The following is a 24,568-nucleotide window of genomic DNA, read 5'->3' as shown; positions in this document are numbered from 1 at the left end:
TTGTAATTCCATCTCATTTCTCTTCGGTCATTACGCCACGCCGCTGTGCGCTCGAGGTTTTATGTTACCAAGTCCCACTCCTAAATTATAGGCACAGTATGTCGAGTGGGAAGTATCAGTCTTGCTAGGTATTGCAGTCGCTGTGCAATATTAATAAACCTGTCACATCAATATCCAGGGAAGACTTTTAATCTGTGCTCTTCCTACAAGAATTTAGTATGGCGATTATATGAATTAAAGCGAATGGTAAAATGCTTATTAACCGTTGGTAAAGCCTTGAAAGATGATTGCACCCCGACTGACAATGCTTCCTTGGTACATTTTAACATGCGCTTCAGATGGACTGAAGACTGGAATTGCATCTAAAAGAAAGAGCTCCGAAGACTGCAGGAGGCAAGCTCCTCTTTAATAACTTATGGTCTAAATTTTGGTTTCTTACATTATGAGCTGTGGATGTCAGTGCTGTCTTCGTAGTTGGATCCCTGCTGCCCTCTAGGAATTTTTATAATGAAATATTGTCAGCAGTACTGCTATACCTGTATCACAAGCTGTGGATGCCTTTATTAATGTTCAGTCATAATGCTATTGAAAATCCTTCAGATTTCTGCAGGGACTGCTGAATTACCATATCTAATTTTTATAAAGACCTTCAGGATTTCTGCAAAGCCTCTCTATTACTGCAGAGTTCTTTAAGGCATTGGCAAGGAAATGATAAAGTTCCTTGAAAGTAAACTAAGAATTAAATAAGCTTTTCATCTGGGCTTACCCTTGCCTGTTGGCAGACTAGAGGTGGTAGCAGTAGAGAGATGGTATGTGGCGTGTCTAATAGAAACATAATTTATATCATTAGGAAGGTTTTGTACCCTAAATAGCCCTTACGCAGGATATTTAGCAGGTGGTGGGCTTGCCTGCTCTATATGATGTAATGAGAGGTAGACACAAAGCAAATCCCTAATGACAAACAAAGTTTTGTTAAGAACTGGCATTTTTTAACTCTGATGGCAATTAGGATCACTGTTGATGCTCTAGCATCTTTTCTTTTATATCTTTTTAATTATTAAGTAATTGTGGTGGTTGAATGCTGATTGCTTAGCTAGGGTTAGTCTAGAGAAAATGCCTGAGCCTGAACAGTGGAATATCCTAAAAGGTCCTTTTTAAAGGATTAAAAGTTTCAATTTATATTAATAATGTTTGTGTTTGTTTCAGGGTAGATACTCAGCTGGCTATTTTAAAAAACTTGCTTTAATATTTAGCAGGAGAAAAAACACTCAGTTCTGGTAGCCTGACAGGTGGTTTTCTAATGTTTGAGAAGGAAACAGGAGAGAGATTACCTATTTTATCATTAGTTAAAAGATTAGCTTGCAGACGCCTGCTGCTGCCATGTTTGGACCAGTTTAACCCTATTGTTTCTCAGAGGAAATATTCTGGATTTGCACCTTGCTTTGGGGTTAAAATGGGCTGGTTGCTTTTTGTGTAGTATCATAACATATCCATCATTGTATGTGATAGAGAAAAAGCGTTGATCTAGAAGCACATATTTCTGTCTGTACTTTCTAATTTTTGAAACTGATGTCTGAGGTGAAATATGGAGCTTAAGATCATGCTTAGTAGAGGCTCCCTGTAGTGAAATTAGGGATTAAATTTGCTGCAGACTGATTGTATATATATATATACACACACACTATATATACATATACTATATATATAGTATATATAATCTCAGATAGTGTTGGTAAAACACAAAATACCTTTTGCTGTTACTAGGTGTCCCTGAAGGCCCTTAATTTTGCATTTCAATTCCATCAGCTGGCTCAGTCTGCAGGTAAGGTTGTTACAGTGAGGGAACTTGTTTGCTGCAGAGCAGAAATCCAGCACCTTTTTGAGCAGCTGGGCCAGGTCTGCAAGGCTTGCGTGGATGGAGCAGCAGCCTCCGTGGACAAGCCATGTGCCTGGCACACCATGGGGAATGGTTCACAGGCTTATGGATGTCCTTTTGGTAGGATCCTTTGGATTTCCTTCCCCTGGATTTCCAACCCCCATTGCTGTGTAGCATCACTGCGATGTCTGGTTCTTTGGGATACAGTAGGATTGGGCACATGTCTGCTGAAACTGCAGTGTTGTTGTTTTTTTTTTTTTTTGGAAATACTGCCAGCGTGTGATGTTTCACACAGCTCAGCAGTTCTCTACCTGTCCCTAGGTGTCTCAGAAAGTGCTGTGCCTGACTTACTCTTTCAGACTTCACTGCTAACATCACTGGGTGTCTGCCTTTTCTTTGGGTTAGAGGCTTGTGGATGGTGCTGCCACATCTCGCTTGTGAGCAGGGATTTTAATGCCTCGGGTGCCTGTGCCCTCCCACTGGGGTGTTTCAGTCGTGTTTGTGCTTTTTAGGGGGACAAGGACCATTCTCTAGCTTTGACTAAAAGCAAAGCAGCAAATTGTAGCCCACTGCTGCTAGGCAGGTACAGCTTGCCAGAGTCCTCAAGTGTGTCCTTCAGGAGACACAGGGACCTAAATGCCACCGCTTACTCCTGGTGCAGAAGGGGCCAGATGCTTATCTCCTTGGGGCCGATACCTGGGGCTTTTGTTCTCAAGGATGAAGTTAATGCTGCCTCTGATAAGTGGCGTCCTCCTTCTGTTGCATGGCTGCTGGACTCCCCAGAGGGGGACGAGGTAGGAAGGACAAACAGCAGAGCAGCCCAGCCGCTGTTGATTCAGTAGCAGTAAGCCCTCCTCTTGAAACTGGACCCTGGAGCTCAAAATGGGACTGAGGTTCCCAGCAGGGAATTGAGTTTGCAATGCCTCCATTGTAAACAAAGAGTGTTCAACAGGCTCAGGAAGAACTGCTGAGTCTGGTCTTTGGTCGATTTGCAGTGACATTTATGCCCACAATTGCATTCATTTCTCTGGTGGAGGGCAGAAGCTATTCTTTGGGTTTAGCCAGGGTTTCTGTTGCTGGTTGGGACTTCTTTTCTATTTTTATGAACGTAATGCTTAATTGTTGATGCTTAATCTCAAATAAAGATTATTTGTGTATCGTCATAAATGTGGAAAGATTTGCAAAGCTCTTGAATTAGATGTTTTCGATTTTCTCTTTGACCCTTTGCAGATGTCATGATAAAAAATAGCTATTGACTTTGTTTGCAGGAACAGATACAAGTCTTGTCTGCTCCTGTACTATATATCCATATAACAGCGTCCTTGCTTTTGAACTTCTGGTGATGCCACTGGGGAAACTACTGCAGGTGTGTGCAGCAGTGTGTTCAGCATGCCAGGTGCAGAAGGGAGAGCGCGTTTCTTTGGTAAATGGATTCAAATGCCGTCATCTGGTTTACAGGATGGTGGTATACTTGCTATTTGCTAGTTACTGTTTCCAAACACTTCATCTTCTGAAATTTTATTAATCTAATTTTCTGTTCTTTGATTAGCCTCTCCTAAATTTCTCATGCAATGTAGCTTCCAGGTTCTGGCCTTTACTAATGGCCAATAAATTACTGGTTCCCAGAACCTGGCTCAGAGACTTAGCAATCTCTGCTGCATCTCTGCCAAAAGTATTAGTTTGCTTTATGGAGTCAATGGTCAGGATCGGCAACTCCTTTGCCCTTAAATTATCAGTTCAGGGACAAAATACAGAGGAAGTAGGTTGGGGAATAGAAAGCATATTTGGATAATTTAATTGTTTATTTTCTTAAATAAAGGCTCTCTGCACTTGCCCAGGTTAGAAAATGAAAGGCTGTCTTTCAGGACTCGAGCCAGAAATGTATTCTTTCTCCCTTCCCCAAATGCAGCCTGGGAACAATTTCAGCATGGTTTGTTCTCAAAGATCATTTGGTTTTTCAGAGTGTTTGGCTGTTGCAAATCCCATGGTTTCTGTAGACTGGTTCCTTTTCACAGTAAGGTTTTTGGGGCTTACAGGACACCTGTTATATAGCTGATACTGCATACACTGAGATAACCAAAATGGGTAGTATTTCGTTCTTTAAAAAAAAAAAAAAAGGAAACACACAAAATACCTACCAATGATATTATAGATGATAGCTACATTTCAAGTCTGAGACCTGCTGCTTACCCCCAAAATAAGTATATTACTCTCAGCTAGCTGAAGTGCTTCACCTCCCGTTGTTACCATTGAAAATATGGGTTTGCTCTGAATAGCCTGTGGTGCAAATGGCATGAACCTTCTCATTTCTTTTCTACCCTTATATATGGTATAGGATTTACATTTTCGTTGAAGTGTGATCAAACAGCATAGTTGTTCCCTAATGGACTGGTGTATTGTTAGCCCGGCACTGCAGTCAGTCTTCCCCCTTTGCCTTCCAGTGTGGTTTTTGCACCTCCAGGCACCCAGCAGAAATCTCCATTCAGCACGAAGGAATACTTGAAGCCATCCTACCCTTCCTTAGTCTTGTCTAATGAATGGCTATGTTTGGCAGGTTAAAAATATCCTTTAAAATAATTAAAGTACAAGGACATTGAATTCTAAGGCTGCAGCAGCAACCGACCTAATCCCTAGCGATAGGATGGCATCCGGCGGTTGAGTCTGAGGACGCTGTCACCTCCTTACCTAAAGTAACTAGTCAGGATTTATTCCTGTGGATTTATTCTTGGGATTGTTTGTTGCGTGCAAGCAAGATTGTCCTGTGTGTGGTGAGGGTACTTCTTTCTTGCCATGTTAAGTGTCCTTCCGGCTAATCAGAAACCCGTGCTGGGAATGAGATAAGATGTAATTTTACTTTGACTGTTTCCAAGGTCAGAGCTGTTGTTTGCCTGGCTTTGAGCAGATTTGGTAGGCTGCTGATATCCTTGTCTGTCTTCTTTTGATCCTATACCTCCCTTTCCCCTTGCAGGGAGAGGCAGAGTGGGAGGACAGAAGTGTTTTGCAAGAACCACAGGTGAGCTCTGTGGAGACCAGAGCAAAAAGTAGTAGAGCTGAAGGAAGATTGGGAAGGAAGGAAGGTTGCTTATGACCTGAGCTACAGTCGGTGCTCAGTGTTAGCATGTTTGGGGTGGCATTTCCCTGTTCCCACTCGTCAAGTAGTCATGTGTCCCGTGGGATCCACACAGCTAGGTTTTACAAAAGCAAGCATCCAGGTGAGCCAGTCTGCACAGCATCTACAAGGCTTCTGGTGGTGGTGTGGGCTCTGGTAAGCCATGCTGTGATGGTGGTGGGATGTGGTAGCTGCAGTCCATCTCCTGGAGTTTGGGACCTATGGATACAGCTCCTGGCAAGTGGCAACAGGGAGTCTTTTCCCTCAGTGAAGCTAACACAGGTGACAAAAATCTCCAGCCTCTGGCATAGCTTGGGAAGCAATAACTGGTTTCTCTTGACCCATACTAATCACTGAAGGGATTTATGTTTAGTCTGCTCCAGGATGGCTCTTAAGTGCAGTGCTCTGCAGAAATGTTGTGCAATAACTTTCTTCTCAGTGGTTTTACGGAGCCCACCCGCATGAAAGTCAGCTGAGGATTTCCATCTGCCGAGGGCGCAAGCCTACGGCTCCCAGTGATTTCTGAGGGAAGCCTGGCAGTCACCAGCCTCTGACACAGCAGGCAGGGTGCACGGCTGTGGTTTCCCCAGCTGTGTGCTTAAATACAGACAGAGAGACGCGAATGCTTCTGCTGCTATCTTCTGACAGGGTGGACATGCTGTCTGCGAGGTGCTGCATTACTTGGTAGCCTCACAGAGAAATTTGGTTTGTTTTGCAAACAAATTCTTGTTTATGTGCCGTATTGAGGCCACTTGAAGCACCCTTTCAAAGACTAGTGAAAGAAAATAAATGGGTGCGTTGTCAAATGTGTCAGTCACAGTTGTCTCACAGCAGCAGACAGTGAAATGGAAGTTTTTGTGCAGTTATACATAGAAGCTTGGGCTTTGGATGACCGTTTTGGTGCCCGTGGCCCATGCAGAATGGGTTAGGAGAGGGTGGTCAGGTAATGAAGCAGTGGGACCTCTGGATGAGGGACTGACATCATTCGTCCAAAATGTGGAGAAAGAACAGCTGGAATAGAGTGTCTTAGATGATTATTATATGCACTCTTTGCTTTCCATCTGCACCTCATTAGGATGTAACCATTTTCTGTTGCACAATTTGCCAAATTCATGCAACACACCTCATTACTTCAGGAGTGGATTACTGTAATGAGCTCTGCATGGTGCTACATCTTAAGGCCACTCACAAGCAGAAACTGGTGTACGAGGCCACGATTTGCTTATTAAGTGGAGTTCAATGAGGCTAACTTGACTGTAGTGCTTTGGGATGTGCAGTGGCAGCATGCTGCTATTTAAGTGGCAGCAGTATACCTTTTACGCTCAGGGCAGCAGTTACCTGATGAGCAGATCTCTTGGTGTGCTGCTCTGTTTTATGGAGCTGTAAGGGAGGTCTTTGGTGCTGCTGAGGAGGGGACTGCTGGGAGAAGATGCTCTCCTCCAGGCGCAGCAAGCTGTGGAGCTCCTAGTCCTCCTGCAGGATGTGGTTTTTGATTGTGTGATGAGAGGATGAGTGAAGCTGTTCTGCACATGCTGGAGTTGGTTGCTGGGTTTCAACATGCTTCTGTGAGCCGGGGAAAAGGAATATGATAGCAAAGTTACATGAAGTGAGCTCACTGCGAAATGCTGCTGTTGAAGCACTGCAGGATAGCTGCCTATCTACCATGCTGTACTGCTACAGCTATTTAAAACAAACAAACAAAACCTTTGCCATCAAAGCCTGGAGTTGCTTCCCAAGCTCCAGGGCAGAGCAGCGGGAATGGGAATATTCAATCCATCCCCAAACAGAGAGGATGGGAAGCTAAGTGGCAATACTGAACATTGCAGATGGCTGCTTTTACAGGGTACCTGCATTAAAGCACCCTGTAAGTGGGCAGATGGGCACAGCCAGTTGTTCGGTGTTGGCTGGCAGTTCAACATGAGTGTGCACGTGCAGTGTCAGTACAGTGTCACCTTGAGGGCTGGGTTTGTCAGAGGGGGAATCCCAGGTGCTTAAAATGCCTGGAGCCTGAACAGAAAGAGCCCAGGCACCAGTGCCACCCTCCCTTCCCTTGGCTTGTCTCTGATATGTACATCCCTATCTAGCAACTCCTCCTCAGGGCTGAAACTCTTGCCCATTATCCTGGCCCCAAAGGTCATTCCTGAGATCCTGTCGGAGCACAGACAAACAGTCTTCTGTAGGCTTTCTCCACAGGTGATAGCCTTCCAGTCTGTGTGCGGCTCCTTCAGACCTGTGAGGTCAGGAGCATTAAACATTTAGAAAAAGAAAAAAAGAAAAGAAAAACACTGGCTAGACCTTGTGCGAAGTTACTAAGTACACAGTTGTGTTTACGCAGAGATAAAGCACAAGAGATTAGACGACACCTAAATTAGCAGTATTCCTAAAAGCATTGCCTGTGTGTGGTGTGTCCTTCACGAGCATGCTGCCCATCAGGAGGGGACGGTGCTGGGCTGCTTGCTTGGGGAGCCGGCTCTGCCTCCAGCAGAGGTGGAAGCTGCTCGTGTCTGAGGCCGCACACCCTGCAGGCACAGCATTCCCTCATGCCTGAATGTCTGAAGTCCTTGAAGTCCTCCCTGAGATCACCTCAGACCTTCCTTTGTCACTTGCCCTCATCAGGTTGCTGTAGCTCTCCCTTCTCTTCATTTTTCCATGCTCCCGGTTTGCAAGGGTGGGATCTACTTCCTTCTTGCTCAAGCAAATGTGTAGTCCAAGGAAAATCCCAAAGCAGCAGCAGCTGCTGAATGTAATGACTCATGTAATGAATGTAATGGCTCACGACCGCTTCTGGTCTGGCATGGATGGATCCCAGTCTTGCTGGTCTCAGGTGGATGCACAAATGGAGGCATTAGATGAGAAAACAGGTTTCAGACTAGCTATTTGTATTCCAAGTCAGATTTCACAAAGTGCTCCAGCAGATTTCACAGATCACCGGGTAGGTATATGTGGTGTGGATCTACTATTGAGAGGCAGAACCAGGCAGGATGACGGATAAAAGAAAACATGAATGAAGGATCAGGGTTGTGTGCCTTGGGATACTGAAGCACACAGGAAGAGCATGGAGAAAATGCACAGTTAAACGGCAGGTAGGTGAAATGAGAGTTTACGTTTATCTGCCACTAGATTAATGTGGTTTGATAATCCCTAGCTGCTACTTAACACCTCAGTGAAGCAAGGGTTAATTGGTCAGCATGTTTTTAGACTTTGATTAGCAATCTGCTGTAACTTGAACTGTAGCATGTTAGTTCATGAATATTCTCTTTTACTCTATCACTGTCTATCTTAATGAGGAATTATAACAAATTTGAGCATTTGCGCTTTATTTTCTCATCATCTAGCATTCCTCAGCAGACATAGACAATTTCCTTTGTGCTGTAAACCAAGCAGGATTTTTGCTTTGCATCAAAGGATAGTGAATGAGATCACAGACGTGCACTTTATGATATTAAAGCTGAGACACAGCACAATGTGGTGGAGATGACATGGTTCTTGGGGACAGGCCTGAGCTTACCTTTCTTCAGAACCGTGAGTCGGGATGCCATGTAGCCAGTTAATCCCTTAGCACCAACTGAGTCTTCTCATGACAGGTCACTTGATATTCGTGGAAAATAATAATAATAATAATAATAATAATAATAATAATAATAATAATAATAATAAAAGAGAATGCATCTTCTCTAATAGGCTTTCGAATTTCAAATAAATAATTAATTTGTGTTGCAGCAGAAAACCCTTTCTGAACATGGCAGTATTGTCCCCTGACATAAGTTTGATTTTTTTTGAGGAGTTGGGCTTCAAGAGCACCATGCAGTAGGAGAACTTCTCATACATGTATTTCTGGCAATCTTCCTTCCTGTGGAAGCCTCAAGTGTAGCTGCAGTAGCAGCCTAGGTGGGCCTGTTGGGATTTTACCCCAGAAGCAGGGCTTCATTCCAAATCACCCATTTATGTATAAATATACACCTCCTGTTGTATCACTGCATGCTGGATCAGGGCTGTCAGATCTCAGAGCCGAGTCCGGCTGAGCAATGGTTACTGAAAGAGTTGGCATTTTGGTGGCCCAGCCTCTGTGGTGAGAAATCTGCTACCCAGCTGTAGCATGGTGTGTGCTTAGTACAGTCATGGAATTTGCACTAAAAAATTGAGAGAAGAGGTCTGTGAGTTTCGTTATGTGTCTAGGCAAAATCTGCTTTCAGGGAGAAAAGCTATTAAGCTGCAGAAATCTTATTAGCAGTCCTGAGTGGTAGACTTTGCTATTAGATTTTAAATTGCAGTCTTGGTGTGTTTCAGTTCATCAGAGTTATTCAAGGCATTCTTGTGAGAATTACGCCTACACGGTAAGAATGCATAGTGACATTTAGTTTAATATAGTAATTCATTACGTCTAGATTTGTTTACCACTCTAACTGTATCATTATATTTCTACCATCGTTTTGAATTAACCTGGTCTCTCCCCTCAGATCCTGCTGCCTTTTTCATTTTCTTTTCCCTGGGATGTTGTGTCTCTATAATTACTTGATCAGCATTTAAACAGAGCGTTTCATCTCAGAAAAAAACAAGCAGAGAAAAGCACGAGGCAGTTGTCTCTATTTTGTAACAGAGCATCTGAAGCTGAGGGAAATGGCAGGACTTTGCTTGGCTAGTAGAGAAAAGGGCCCAACCCGTCCGTGGATAAAGAGGCTGGATCTGCAGGTCTTTGTTACTGTTCTCAACCATTTTGTCCATCTGTCAGTGTGTTGTCATGTGGAGCAGAAGTTACTGCTGGAGTAGTCCAGCCCCCTAAGAGGGATGGCTTGCAAATTACTGTTGCCTTTGAAGGCATTGATAGTTAATCCTTCAGTAAAAGAGTTATTTTGTGTAAATTAAATTTATTTACTCTGTGTATACCAGTTACAGAACAGATTAATCTGCATATCCAACAGGCCACTTTCCCTCCCAGCAGTTTCGATGCAATGGCCAAAACCTAACTCTTTGGAGGCCATTCTGCGTTAAAAATAAGTCTGGTCAGAGACTGCAAAGAGAGAGAAATTAAGGCAGGAAACAAACTCCCCTGCCAGAGCTGACACAGGAAAAAACTCTATCCCACAGCATGGCAGTGCAGTGTTTCTCTCAGGCTGACTAGTACCAGCACGTGAAGGACTGCTGCTGCTGAGTCATCCCTACAGTGCCACATAGATCTGAGCTGGTGAGTTTTGATTTGGGTCCCTTGGCAGGCTGGCCATGGCCAGCACAGATAGTGCATCCTGGTTCTCCTGTTACATCCCAGCTTCCCAGGAGGGGCTCCTTGCCTGTTTTGAGTTGCTTCCTCCCACCGCCAGGTCAGTTCTTTCTCCATCCTGGGTACCACAGAAGCTCCAGACAGGTAAGCTGCATAGTCATGTGGCTTCTTGTCTTTTTAGCAGGTTGCCCTTTACTTATTGCATCCATTTGAACAAACCTTTTGCCCTCAAAAAAAAAACAAAAACAAAAACAAAAACCAATCACTTGGCAGTTGAGTGTTGTTCCCTCCACTTCAGTGCTCGCTAATGAGAGAGTAATTTGTATTACTGGGCTTCAGCTGACATTGTATTTAATATATAAGGAGTGTAGTGATCTCTCTTTGTTTAATTAGCCATAAACAACTTGTTTTTTTCTCCTTTGTGAGATTTTAATTTGGGATAAAGAGTTACAGTATAATTCTTCTGGGAATATTTGTACTCACTGCTTCAAAATGTAGTGTGTGGTAAAACTGTGTTCCTGTTCACCTTGCTGTCAGTAAGTGTACTCTCTGTACAATATTCACAGGAGACACAAGAACACAGTTCCAGGAATTTGTTAAAAAAACTGAACGTTCAAAGTGACTTTGTATCCAATTATTTACTTTCCTGACAGTTCAGAAAGTGGCAGGGGAGAATTCCTGCAAAGGAAACACAGTCCTCAGGATTAGATCGTGGTGCTTTTCCCAGAGCTGTACAACAGATTTTTCCATAAAGCTTTGAACAAATTATTTACATTTTGGGTACTTTTATTGTTTTATTTATAATTTAGATATGCTATACCTCTGACCATAGAAATGTTTTGAAGATGACTTCTTTGCAAGGAAGTGAAAATTGTGCTGCAAGAGCAAGACGGAGTTGGATCTTACCTAAATATTCTTTCAACTACTTTTGCTCTGTTCAGTTTTTCGTTTCCTTCTTTTCCAGCCTCTGTCTCTAACCTAAGCAGACACTGGTAGGTAGCAGAGCACCTCTCCTCCATCTCCCAGTGCTGGCCGAGCAGCCTTTTGCAGAAGGGTTAAGTGATACTCATTGCACCTGACTGCTGTGCAGGAGCAGTCATTCCTGCAGCCTCCTCTAAGGCTGTTGTACCCCTGCTGTTCCTGGCCTGGGGCTGGATTGCAAATGTGCAATTTAGCTCCCTGTGAGTACATAAAGCAGTGCTAAATTCAGTATTTCTTTCTATAGAATGAACCGCAAGGGAGGAAATGATTTTGAACTGGGGACTAATTGGGTTGCATCTGATAGATTGACCCTAGAATCCAGTCCAGTCTAAGGCTATTCTGTGACACATGGGAGAAGTGACTTGGCTCTTACCATGGTAAAGAACTTAGCTTTGTCTGGCAGCTCCTGCCTAATCCGTGTAAGACCAGGAAAAGTCATTTTAAAGTGCTGTGCCTGGCATTTCTGCTGAGCTCCTCATGGGAGTGTGGCTCTTCTGGTATGTTGTTTGTGGCACTTAAAACACCCCACTCCTGGGGACAGTCCCCCTCTTGGTGTGTGCCTCAGCACACTTCAGATGGGTTCAGCTGTTTGGTTTGGATAAGCATCAGAGAGTTCGTGTCCTAATTGGGAAAACTTGATTTCTAGAAATTACGTGGGAAACCTTGCGAGAGGCAGTGCCCTCATGTGCTTTCTGATACTTGCCAGTTTGAGCTGTCATTGATTCTGGGAGAGTGTTTCTGAGATACCAGAGACACCTTTCCAAAATATCCCCCAGATTTTGGCAACTTCCATGTACGACACACTAAGTGATCCTGCAGTTCCCACTATATTTGGAATAGGAGGTTTTGGTGATAAATTTAATCACCTCGCTGGGAAATATTTATCTCTCACCAACTTCTACCTTATCATTTGATTTCCGTTCTTATTCTTACAGTGTGTTTATGAACAGTAAATTTTTCAGAGGAGCCGATGTTCAGTTCCTCTCTCCCGTTCTGTCAGCTGCAGATATTTTCATCTCACCTTTAGGTCACTGCCCCAGGTTTCTAACTTTCCCATGGTTCAGGCTCTCTGCTTCATGAGCAGCTCAGACGACTACCTGAGGGACAGATGCTCTCTCTCCAGTATTAGCTGGCATCTGCCGAGTGTGTGGCTGCTTTGGTTCATACTTCGCAGCTGCCAGATTGTCATTGATTTTTGTTGCATTTCCCATCATCAGAGTTTAACTCTTTCCACAGACCTAAAGAAACGTGCCAAAAATAGATTAGAACTGTCTAATAGTTCCATCTCGTGTTTGTTATGTGCTGCCGTGACTTTATTACATAAATTCTTTTTCCCAGTTGTTAAAACTATCATCTTGAATAACTTTTTCTTAATTAAGGATTACTTACTTGGTATGGTTAGTGGTATTTCTTGTTAAATAAATAGTCTGTAGACACTTCAGGGATATGTTTTCAACCGTTAGCTGTTTAAGAAATTGCTGATAATGATCACATGGCTGTGCATGTCTGAAAGTTGGTGTGCAGTCCAGAACAGCCCAGGGAACAGGGAGCTGACATTTGCATGTAGAAACGGACCCTCAAAGCGTGCACACAGACACACTCTCATGTCAGTGAACTTGCATGGAAAGCTGATGTGAGGGTGCCCACATGAACAGCTCAGAAGAGACCTGATATTTCCACGGAGTGATTCATCTCATCCTAGAAGAGGTTCCAAAGATAGCTTGGATGAATCACCCTCTGGCAGTTCTTTGGCATAAAAAAAACGCTTGTGGCAATTAGTTCGAATGTGAAGACCCGACCTTTTTTTCTTTTAAACTTCATCATAAGAGCATATTTGTGGGTTGTTCTCAAATGGAATGAGGATCTGGGGGCAAAACCGCTAGTCTGAGATGTTAAAGCTCCGTTGGTCACAAAAGCCCTGAAACCACCTAAGCCTGTGACCAGCTGGGCCCAGAGCCTTTGGCAGGCTCTCTCTGCCGAGCCTGGTGATGTACCTCTGAGGGGGAAGATGTATGGCAGCAGTGAGCAAGCTTCCTAGTGTTGGAGGTACATGTGGAGATTAGCAAGGCACTGAGCACTTTTTGTACCCTGCAGATAACTGGTGCTCGGCGACTCTTCCTGGAGGAAAGCTGCACTTGAATTAGAAGTCTCAGAAACATTTAAAGGACTGAGGAGTTGAGCTGATAATTCATGAAGTGGCACTGCTTCTGAGTTTGTATTGAGTTGATAGCCCAAAATGGTGCTAGGAGGCACAGTGCTCCTGGAGACATTTGATTTCAGAGGAGCTGAGGAACAAATGTCCTGAACTGCTAACAAAAACCTCCTGCTGCTTTAGATAACCAAGAGGGTGATATGCAGAGGCATAACTCTCTGTTAGCTCTTCTGTGTAGGTCAATTAGCCCTCAAGTTTCATTGAGGAACTCATTCTTGTTTTGTTTTCTAAACTGCTAAAACATGGCTTTGCATTATTAAATGAGTGCATTATGATGAAGTGATGCGTATGCATAAAACATACTTGCTCTGTTAGCATATCTGTATCCTTTGGGTTGTGTATACATGCCACCAAGAGCTATTAGTTTTATCTGTGATCTAATTAGAGGCCAGATAATAGATGAAATAACTAGTTGGTCTGTGTAGAAATGAAGTACTTGTAAGTTGAGCATAATTCAGTGCAAACTGGAAGGCACCATGCTCAGAACCTGGGGGAGAGCAAGTGCAGTTTCCACTGGAGAAATGAAACTGCTTCTCCCTCAAAGGTGTTGGAAACATGGTATCTTTACTGCCAGGTGTTAACAAAATTGTTGCCCTGTAAAAAAATCAGAGGAAGAACAACATTTCTGTGTAGCAAAACAGTTTGGTTATCTAAGAACAAACAATGTCTTCTTGCCTGTGTGGAGCAATGACCCCACTGTTGCATGAGACAGAATTACAAGGACAGGATCAATATATGGCTGAGCACCAGCAATTTCACTGTCCTGGGGTACTGGACAGTTGCCTGCTGAGCAGTGCTCTTCTTTTTGGCTTGCTTTCCAAAGGAGATACACAATAATTTAGCTGTTCAACTCCATTTTTGTGATGTGCCAGTGCCCACTACCCTTCTGTTTTGCATACAGCAGCATGTTTAGAGGGATAAAAGAGCACCTAGATTTGTAGCTGCTGAAGGCTCGGGGTAGTCCATGTTTAGGAGGAACAGGGCGCTTAATGTGCACCTCCTGAGAGCTGAGGTGAGCACGTGCTTCGAGTGTTGTTCCTGTTAAGATTCTGAGGAAGACACAGGTGAGGTATCTGGGCATCCTGGTTTGCACGCTGAAGTTCATGTGCCCATGGCTAAAGGTAAGCCCTCCAGTCCCTGGGTGGTTGTACACTTAAGAACTTTTATTCTGGTATCGATCCTTCCTTTCTTAGAATCACGACAAGTTTTAACTTCCTTCAAGGTCAAATGCCAAACATGTAAGTGCTGAGGAACTGACCTTTCAAAATAATCCATTTCAGGTTAGTTCTTTGCACTTCAGCGCAGTTCATGATGTGAGGCTGAAAAGCACTTGGTAGCACAGGGCAGCCACCCCTCCAGCAGCAGCAGCTCTAGGATTTTGCTTTTTGCCAAAGCAGAGCCCTCACAGTCTACTTGCAAAGCATCTTTCTATATTGGTCACTATGTCTAGACCAGCAAATGCACGTGTGCGTTGTTTCCTCTCTCTTTAGGTACATGCCTACAGAGAGTTTCTCCATATGTAGCTGATCCCTGTGTTTATTTTAAACTTACACAATGGTCATTTTGTGTGTCCAACCTGAAAGAAGGTTGTTATTGTCAAATGATAGGAGTGCAGTCAGTTGTCTTTAAGGTGTGTCATGTAAGTCAGAGAAAATTGTAAGTTGGCTGTCATTTGTATTCTCTCAAAATAAATCAGCTATGGCAGATAGCAGAGAAGGGACCCACTAAATCTCTTGCCACTCCACTGATGCTTGTCTTCCCAGGAAACAATAGACAAAAGTCAGAAGAAGGGGCAGAGGGGGAAATTTACAAAGATGGATATAGTCTGATTAATTTGTCCAAAATATAAGGCTTTGACGGTCTGATTTTATATCCTCTGTGTTTCCAAGTTTTCACTAAAAAGCCACAATGTTTTAATGTTTTTAATTGTTTATGGAATTTGGCGAGACTCTTTGCTTTAATCTGTACTTTCTTGAACTCATTATTTTGTAGGATGGCTCTTTATGGTACAAGTTTTGAAAGTGATGACGCACAAGTGGGTCCCCCAACACATTTTCTGTAACTGGATCAATACTGGGTATCTCTCAAATCCTAGCAGAAAGGATGGATGTAGAGGAGTGGATTTCTTGTGGCCAAGCTCTGCTTTTTGTTTAGTTATATCTTCCACGTCTTGATGCAAAAATACCCATGTGAGATTCCACTACAAGAGACAATGAGTGGGAAGCTTTTTTGAAAAGTGATATTGAATGCAACTTTTGTGGGTCCATCCAATTATTTCACTACTTCCCTGCACTGGTAATAGTTTGTTAAGACCAGGTAATATTGCAATACATGTTTTGTCAGCATTAGAAAATTTCACATTAGTGCCAGGGTGTGTATTTACAGTCATCTGCACTGACGCTATTTATTCTCCTTAAAAGTTTGACTTGCATCCTGGAAATCTGTCTTTTCTTTCCTATCTGCTTCCAAGAGTTCATTTCCAATATTGACTGTACAGGCAGAAGAATGCGATTTCATCTCAGCGTGGCTGAAAAAGAGGTAGAACAGTGTTTTTTGTTGTTGCAGTTTCACAGGACTTCAACATAAATAAGTGGATTCACTAATGGATGCAAAAAAATGTTACCAACAGCTCTGAAAACAGCTGAAAGTCACAACAATAGAACAGCAAACCTGACAGTTCAGACAGCATTTTATATCACAAGGATGCTGACAACATTGAAAAATTCTTTCTGGAAGGCTGAAAACTATCATCGGCAGTGCGAGGCAAGCATGCCTCTGACTTCCATGTGGCACTGATTAACCAAGGAGGCAGCGATGTGTGCTGCTGCCCAGGGGCTGGCGGAGGGCAGAGCTGTGAAGGGGTCGACACGATGTGATGGCCTTTCAGGGCAGCCTGTAAACAAAATGTTCCGGGCGGTGTGCCTTGAGCAAGAAGAGAGATGACATTTTTAAGTGGGAATGGCACGAGGTCAAGGGGGAATGCAGAAGTTAACCGTATTGGCACCAATTTCTTAGTTACAGGAAAGGGAAGGAGGAACAGACGTGGCAGAATACATGGGATCTGTGTCTGAGGATAAGGTGGCTAACAGGAATCCACCTGAAGCAGAGGCGAATTTTAAACTGGGAATAAAGAAAGAGCAGCAAAAGTAGGGGAGAGAGGCAGAGTGAGATGCGTGCCTGAAAAGATAAAGTGCGCTGGAAAAATAAGAGCTCTTAAATGTACGAGGGATGGCTTGAATTCACTGCCTTCTCTTCCCTCATTACTTACATTTTTCAGCATGGTTATGACTGCTGGTGAGCAAGCATCACGGCTTCTTGCTGAGGTATTTATGCGATAATTATATTAACACAAAGAATTTTGGTAGCTGTGCAATGCACAAAACGTGTATATAGCACTGTTTCATGCTCTTATCGTGTAAGATGCTTTTCTGTAAGACCTTTATAGGCATGTAGTGCAGTTGTAGCCCTGCAGCACGGCTGAAAGCTACTGGTACAGACTATTCATCATGTTACAGATGGTGAATACATTTCCTGAGCCTGCTTTCAGGTATCCAGCAGCAGCTGATTCAGAGCTTCATGCAAGCAACTCCCCCTCTTGAATACCTCCTGCTGTCTTTCAGGCTTATACTGCAAGTGGGGAAATTGTGATAGAGCACAAAGCCCACCAGGGAATGTACTTGTGTTAGCAGTCTTTTGCCATTTAACCACTTAAATTAGCCTGCAGCCCTTATGCTTAAAAGCTAGTATGCACAAAACCCAATACACCTTCAATGCAAAGAACAGCTGTTCAAGATGATTAACGCAAAAATCAGGTTGGGCGCTATCAGCAGAAAATGTGTCTTTATACTCAGGTATTAAAAAGCAGTATCTTCAGTATTGACTTGTTTGCAGTTTCTTAATTGCTCTCTTGAGGAAAACGTATTAGTTCTGTGTGGAAAAAGAAATTAAATAGGGCCCCTGATATGGTTTGGTAGTAAAACAACAGTGAGTTTGATAACGATGTATTTCAAAGCCAAGGTTCTCAGTGGTGGTATTAATCATTTAAAACATATAGGGGATTTGAGCATATCTACAGGCCATCTCCTTTCAGATGACACAACAGCACTGAGCCTGACAAGAGCAACAGATAAACAGGACAGCCCTGGGTAAAAGAACTGGGATTGTAATTTGTTTGTCTTTCTCAGCCCGGTCTATTACTTGTCATCAAGGCTGTAGAGGCGTAATGGCACTCAGAATAATGCAGTGGGTCTGATACCTGCTCTGGTTCTAACAGAACAATAAGACAGAGTATTTGGCAAGTTTTATGGAATACATTTTAGAAAATGCTTAGAAATTAAGTTCTCATGGTGGCCACTGCTGTGTTGTAACACCTAGCCATCCAGATAGATTTATCTGTCCAAAGATTAGCGGAATACCAGTCAAGGTATTTCACCTAATATAGTGACTACTTACAAAGCATATGGGATTTTTTTCTTAGTATCTCTTTGGTCTTTCTAGTCTGGTTGGTCTTGGACCAGGAATAGAGCTGGCAAGAAGTTCCTTGTTTTAATTATTGATATGACTCAATTGTATTCTTCTTCACATGGAAGTGAAATGTTTCAGCTTCTTTTTCAGTATCTCTTATGATGGGGTTCGAACAGGTGCTGCAGTAATGACAATATGATAATTTATCAGCTTCCATTTTCTTTAAAATCAAACTTTTGGACTCAGTTTTGCCATGAAGGTCTTCAAAACACAAATCCTGAAATCTTGAGAATCATCAAATATTAAGCTAAGATACACAAATCCCTAAACCTCTTAGTTTCTAAGCTGAGCAGTGGTGTTTTGTTGTTGTTCGTTTGTTTGTTTTGTTTTGTTTTTGTGAATATGAATGAAATACTAAAGGTTGCCAGGTTGTACTTTAATTTCTGTGAAATTCAATGCGAGATAAAACTATCAGGCATTTTAAGACGTGATTGTTTAGTTGCAAAGAGTGTAACTTCTTCACTGCAGCCTAGCTCAGGGTGATTTTTCTTTTCCCTTTGGCTCTGATAACATCTCTTAAATAGAGACCCTTCCAGGGTGCTCTCTTTTACTCCAAGTTGATACAGACATGCTTTAAAGAAACTGTGCAATGAATGACAGAAATGAATCGAACCTTGTCAGAAAATACAAGGCTCTGTGTAGAGTTTCAATGGACCAGGTTTCCCTGATGAGAAAATACAGCACGTGTTATCTAACAGTCACTTCAGAAGTCATGCTGAAGCTCCTGTAAGTATGGAGTATTTATCTCTGATATTCATAGTGTTGCTTTTTTCTTTTTTTTTTTTTTTTGCTGGTGGTGTGGTGTTTTTTTTCACATGAGCTTTTGCATAGTTATCAGGAACTCAGTTCTCCAGACTATCATAATCATGTGGGGGAAAAAAAAAAAAAAAGAAGAGAGGGCTGACTGGGTCTTGGACTACATACTCCTTTTTTCATCCTAAGTGAACTAAGTGGGTACTCAATTCTTGGTAAAGCTTTACATAGTGGAGAATAGTAGAAGCAATGCCAGGCATATGCAAAATAAAGAAGGTTTTGAGAAAATAAAAAAAAAATGCAGCTTTTGTCTGCAATCCCCACGTTATATCTGCATCATCAGCTGATCTGCAGAAATTTGTTGGTCCCTACCTTCCCCTCCACCGCAACACAGCTGTAAGAACATATGCTTGGCTGCTTAGCAAGCAGTACGTGCAGTTCAGTAATGCTGCAGGGTTCAGGTAGCTGTGTCTCTTTCGGTTATGTCTTTAAATCAGTTACCTGAGATGCAGCCATTGCTAAGTCTGTCCTACTGTAATAGAAGCCTCAAGCGTATTCGCGTTTGCCATAAGGAAAGGTTTCTCAATGAATCCCAGAGCCAGTTAGATATTAAAATCCTGTTAAAATACAATTACATCCAGGTGCTTAGCCCCCTCATTTTGCTTTGCAAATTTCAACCCATGTTACAACCAAGCTTTTTGCAGTTAGATTTTTCTGCTGGCCCAGCTGGAATGACCACAAAATGTTTTAGTGCTCAAGCTGGCCTCACAGTTCAAGGGCAGTTTGAAGGGCAAATTGTCCCACATCAGTTTAGTGTGGGTTGATATTGAACGGTCTTTTAGAAGCTCATCAGCATGTCAAGTCAGAGAGCTTTGCTTAAAGCAGCAGTGATTAGTGTTAATAACAAGGTTGGGTAATCATTATTTCTGTTTCGTTCTTAAACAAGTTCCATTAGGAAAAAAAAAAAAAAAAAAAAGAAAAGAGAATAAGGTCGTTCATCTTGGTCTGTGATACCCTAGTAGCCCCTGCCATTTGCAGAGATGATTACTGCTTTGGATTACAAAGTCTGAATACAAACGATGTAAAGTGCAAGTTGATGAAGTAAATGCACATGAGCTTTTCCAGAGAAACACATTAAGTATGTCACTTACCATGCACTTCATTTGCAACACAGAGAACATTTAGGAACACCGAGTATATTGGGAGAGTGTCACGAATTCTGTGGTAATTATTGCTATTTTGCTTGTAAAGAAATACTGAGTCCTGAGCAGGAACTATAAATTACTGAGTATCGTACACTTAATGGAGAAGAGCATGCCTGCTATGCTGCACAGAGGGTTGGCACTTATTTCTACAGGGGGCTAGAATCAGAAGATTTATGCAGAACAGAGATGATGTGTACTGTTGTGATTTGCAAACCATTTGTATGGAATATCAGCTGTACCTGATAAGGTCTTCCACCTTAAAGACTGGTACAGATATGAGGATTCAGCTGATACAGGATGTTTGAGGAGAAGAGGAGGGCATTATTTAGTGTGCCTATGCAGAAGTGGTGATTTTCCTGAATTGATGAGTAACTAGGAGCTCCTGTTTCAATACTATATATAGGCATATTCAGTGTATTCAGTGAAAACTTTACCAGACTGAAATTTTTCTATTCAACATTTTCCTGAGAAACAAAAGATTTAGAAAACAAATGTGAAGAATCCAAGCAGGAGGTTGTTTCTGAAGAAAACCCAGCGGCTTGTGCTGTAATGCCAATCTGCTTTTCACCATCTTTCAGTTCCCAAGCTGAGAATGAGGGTTTCAGAATCTGTGGCTTAACGAAATGCAGAAGGGAGTTGGGAACTGTTTCACTTTGAAATTGGCCTCCAATTTTATTTTATTTTTTATTGGAATGTGAATATTCTTTTGAGGTTGGCCATGATATTCTCAGCTCAGAAAAAAAAAACAGATTAATCCTACTTTTTGATGTTCTTCTCGGGGAAAAAAAATTCTCTTTTAAACAGATGGTATGAATTTAATCCCTTTACATTTCATTCTCAGGGATGCTGGAACTACCGTTTGTAAGAAATTCAAGATGCTTTTAAAATGACAAACAAATACTTGATTCTGAGTTCAGCCTCTATGAGTTCAGGTAGGAGAAAGGTGTTGGGTTGGACAGGAAGAGATTCCAGAAACAAAAAACACATTGCCTGACTTTTTTTTTTTTTTTTTCTTTTTCCCCATCTGAGTGCAAAATGTCTGCGTACATTCGCATTTTATCAACAGATGATACAAAGCAGGTGAGCTGTTGAGCCTGATACTTCAGGAAACAATCGCCTTTCAAGTCCGTCACCACCTCTTTATGCTTTTCCAACTGTGTGTGTTGTGGTGCTGCATGAGCAAACGCAGGCTCTTCCCTTTCTTTTCCCCTGTGGAGTGGATCCCTGCAGGAACTGGCCTTTCTGTATTTAAATTGTTTTTTTCCGGTTGCTGGCAGGAGCTCTTAAAATACCTCGCCTCGCTCGTATCAAAGCAGTGCTAGCTCAGTGCTCAAAGCTGTGCCCAGCATGGGGCTGAGTGGTCTCAGGCTGTCCTGGTCAGGAAGTGCAGCAGCAGGCTGTATTTACCAGTTAGCGAGCTGCTGGAGGAGGCAGGAGTGGCATTTGGGAACTCGTAAATCAGTGCTAGTGCAGGAGGAGGGGAAGGGGGAGAGATCTGACCTCTCTGAGTTGGACGATTCACCATGGCGTTGTGCGGTTTCACTGTTTCCAGTCCAAATGGATGCTCTGCATTGATTTATTCAATAAATGTAGTTCATTTCTGATGCTGCCAGGAAAACAAAACGGATTATGGATTGGCTGGGTCTGTACAAACAAAAATGCAGCGTTACATTGTAGTTTCGAGAAGCAAACTGGATCCACTTATGTTTGGCAGTTACCAGAGGATGTAAGGAACAGGATGTAAACATCAGTTGTGTGAACAGCAGCTTTTCATCTTGGATATGTCAGAGTCAACTTCTTTGATCAGGTACACTGGGTTCTGCTCCTTCCAGGTCCTGTGACACCTGCGAAGTAATGAGTGGAAAAGATGAAACAAAAGCTGAGTTCGTGTTCCAGCCCTTTGAGGTGGCTGGCCGCAAGCAGGCCACGACCCCCAGCATTATGTGTCTCTGGTATTTGGACTGCAAATGCAGGAAAGGGAGCTTGAAAAGGCATAATCTGGAGCTATGCAACAAAACAGGTAAAATATATTATGGTTTGCATGCCCATAGGAAAGGATTAAGGATGCATTCACATCTCTAACGGGCTCCATGCACAGCACCATTTTCAAGATGAGGCACTTAATGTCAGTATCTATGGTACGAATAAGATGTCTCATTTTTGGAGAAGGTGATCTACTCACTCTCCATTATAGCTGTTACAGTAATATATGGAACTAAAAACAAGAGTGAGGATTTTAAACAGTACTTTTCAGAGATATCCTGTGGACATACTGAGATTTAGAAAGGTCCTTGTCATTCTGTTCAAGTTTCACTGATAACTAGTTATTTGAGGTGACTTTTTACCAAACCATGGGCATTTCTTCTTGTCTGTCCCCTATTCTTGTTTGGTTTGTATTTTAAATACAGTCCCACTAGAAAATTAACAGTTGCAATAATATACAAATTAAACACCCTAAAATATTTTAGCAAGGTTTAAGACCAGCTGCTGTCACTTTTTGAATAACAACTAAATTAATGCATAAGTAGAAAAACCCTGCAATAGCTGGTATTGTGGTGTAAAAGAAAGGGGTCTAATTACAAAGTAGACCAATCAAGTACTGATATAATATGGTGGAGCTCTTTTGTTAGGAAACCTTTGCTTTCTTAGACCAAAAGAGAATCTAACCAAACATTGTTTTCTTTCTCTGCTAAATTAAACACATTAATTCTGTATTAGCTGAATGGGTGTTTACTTGAATTTGTTGTTCAGAGTACTGCTCTGGAATCTCCTCTGTAAATCAAATACCTAGACTCACAGGATTATTCCAGTTTATCTGGAGAGCGCTCTCCAGAAAGCATTTTTGTTAGAAAATGTTGACTGAGTAAATCTCATATGATCTGCTGAATTTAACTATGTACACTATTAAAAGAATATGGAATGACCAGAGAGACATCCAAGAAGGAGGATCATTAGATGGCTATGGTTGTCATCTTTTTTTTTTCCCTATTTAGAAAGAAAATCAAGTCACCTCTTGTTTTATTCTTAGATCTGAATTCTATTTTCTATGAACACATCTTTTTGTACAGCAACTTACAGGGTCCTGGTCCATAAAAGGACACCTGCAATACAGTTCTTTATACTATGTTTATTACCATTACATTTAATAGGCAATATATTGAGGCTTTTTGTTTGTATCTTTGTTTCTGGGTCTTACTAGGTCAAGAACTCTAGATGTTATATCAAATTTGGGACCAGGTTCAGCAGAGTGTGTCATGTCTACTCTGTGTTTGAGTGTGAGATCTGTCCTGGCTGTAGGCAGCTTGGCCAAAAAACAGTAGAGGCTGGGTGTGCATTTCCAGGGCCTGACCATGTGCTTTCTGCTGGATGGGGTTGGTGTGGAGTGCTGCTATTTCAACTGCTGATGCTTCCTCCTTCCCATACCCTCATCCTCCTATTCCGTGAAAGGTAAAAAATGGTGGAATGAAGCATAAAAGGCCCTTGTTTTGTAGCAGTTGCTATGGTAGTAACTGAAAATGTTCCAAAAAATAAAACACACGCTGTTTTTTCTATAGTGTTGGCACTTAAAATAGGTTCTTCGCTACCTTTAACAATGTCTTAGGAAAAAAAAATAGTGTTTTTCAAACTTTTAAACTGTGCTACATCCTACAGCATACCTGCATTGTACTTCAGGTTGCTGCATCCGTCCTTGGGATGCTGTGTGTGGGAACACACGCTTGCTGTATGTATAGGTGTAATTGGTAGATAAGTTTCATTTGCTTCCAAGTTCAAATTTAAGTTTTGAATAATGATTTAAACCCTGAGAATGAGTTGTCACTTTGATCTGCCTATGTCTAGGAGAATATGGCTTGTGTTTGTAAAACTGTGTCTAAGTTATTTTTGCAATTGTGTGGCTTAATTCTGCAGAACCTGGTGTATACAAGTGAGTTTATTCGTAATGGTTGTGCCAGTAAGTCATGGTTGAATTTGTAGCCACTGAGCATGGCACTAGCAGAGTTCCTGAGGCAAGAACAGAAATACTTAGGTTATATATGACCAGAATCAAAGATAAGGATGGAAGAAGCTGTAAAGAGATAAGCACAGAAACTCGTGGGATTTGTAGTTTTTGCATGAAATATAGCACAAGCTGTTGGCTCGATGAAAGGGCTTCAAAATGTCTGGTGCTGTCTTTCTAGAAGGGTTTGTTCCTACTGCAGAGCTGGAAGGGTGGCTTGAATCCCCATCTGCTCTTGAGCTAGTGTAGTGCCCATTAGGATGGAAGTGATGCAGTACTCGAGGCATGAAAACCTGTGGTGAGCCAGGTTCTGACTTTCACCTTCTCAGTGCTGGTCTGTCCTTAACAAGGAATAAGAAATCACTGTGTTCCCTCTTAATCCTCATGAGACCCATCCAAAGCAGCGGGTTGTGCTGTGCCCGCTCCTAGCATCAGCTGCCTTCTCCTCAGAGATTCCCAGCACCGCTTGGGAGCAGCAAATGTCATTGCCAGGAACGCGACACAGTGTTCCTGAAAACAAAAATGGACTCGTCCCCACTCGTTCAAAGCACACTTCTCTCTCGCCGCGTTTATTCTCTGTGTTGTGGCATAGTAACTGCTGCAAACCTTCCAGTGCATATATCAGGTTACAGATGAGTGCAGGCCCCGTGGCTCTTGGAACAGCATGGGGCTGGTTTTGTTTACCGATGACATTTATCC

At 42.4% G+C, this 24,568-nt stretch overlaps 1 protein-coding gene across 10 annotated transcripts in view; it reads left to right on the top strand.

Moving 5' to 3' along the window:
- Positions 1-24,568, top strand: part of ARHGAP24 (Rho GTPase activating protein 24) — a 165,127-nt gene that overhangs the window by 103,981 nt on the left and 36,578 nt on the right. The gene's annotated exons all lie outside the window — the stretch shown is intronic.

Source organism: Aythya ferina (genome assembly GCF_964211825.1).
Source record: "Aythya ferina genome assembly, chromosome: 4".
Taxonomy (NCBI): Eukaryota; Metazoa; Chordata; class Aves; order Anseriformes; family Anatidae; genus Aythya; species Aythya ferina.
Note: the sequence above shows the minus strand (reverse complement) of the source record. Positions and strands in the feature narration are given on the sequence as shown.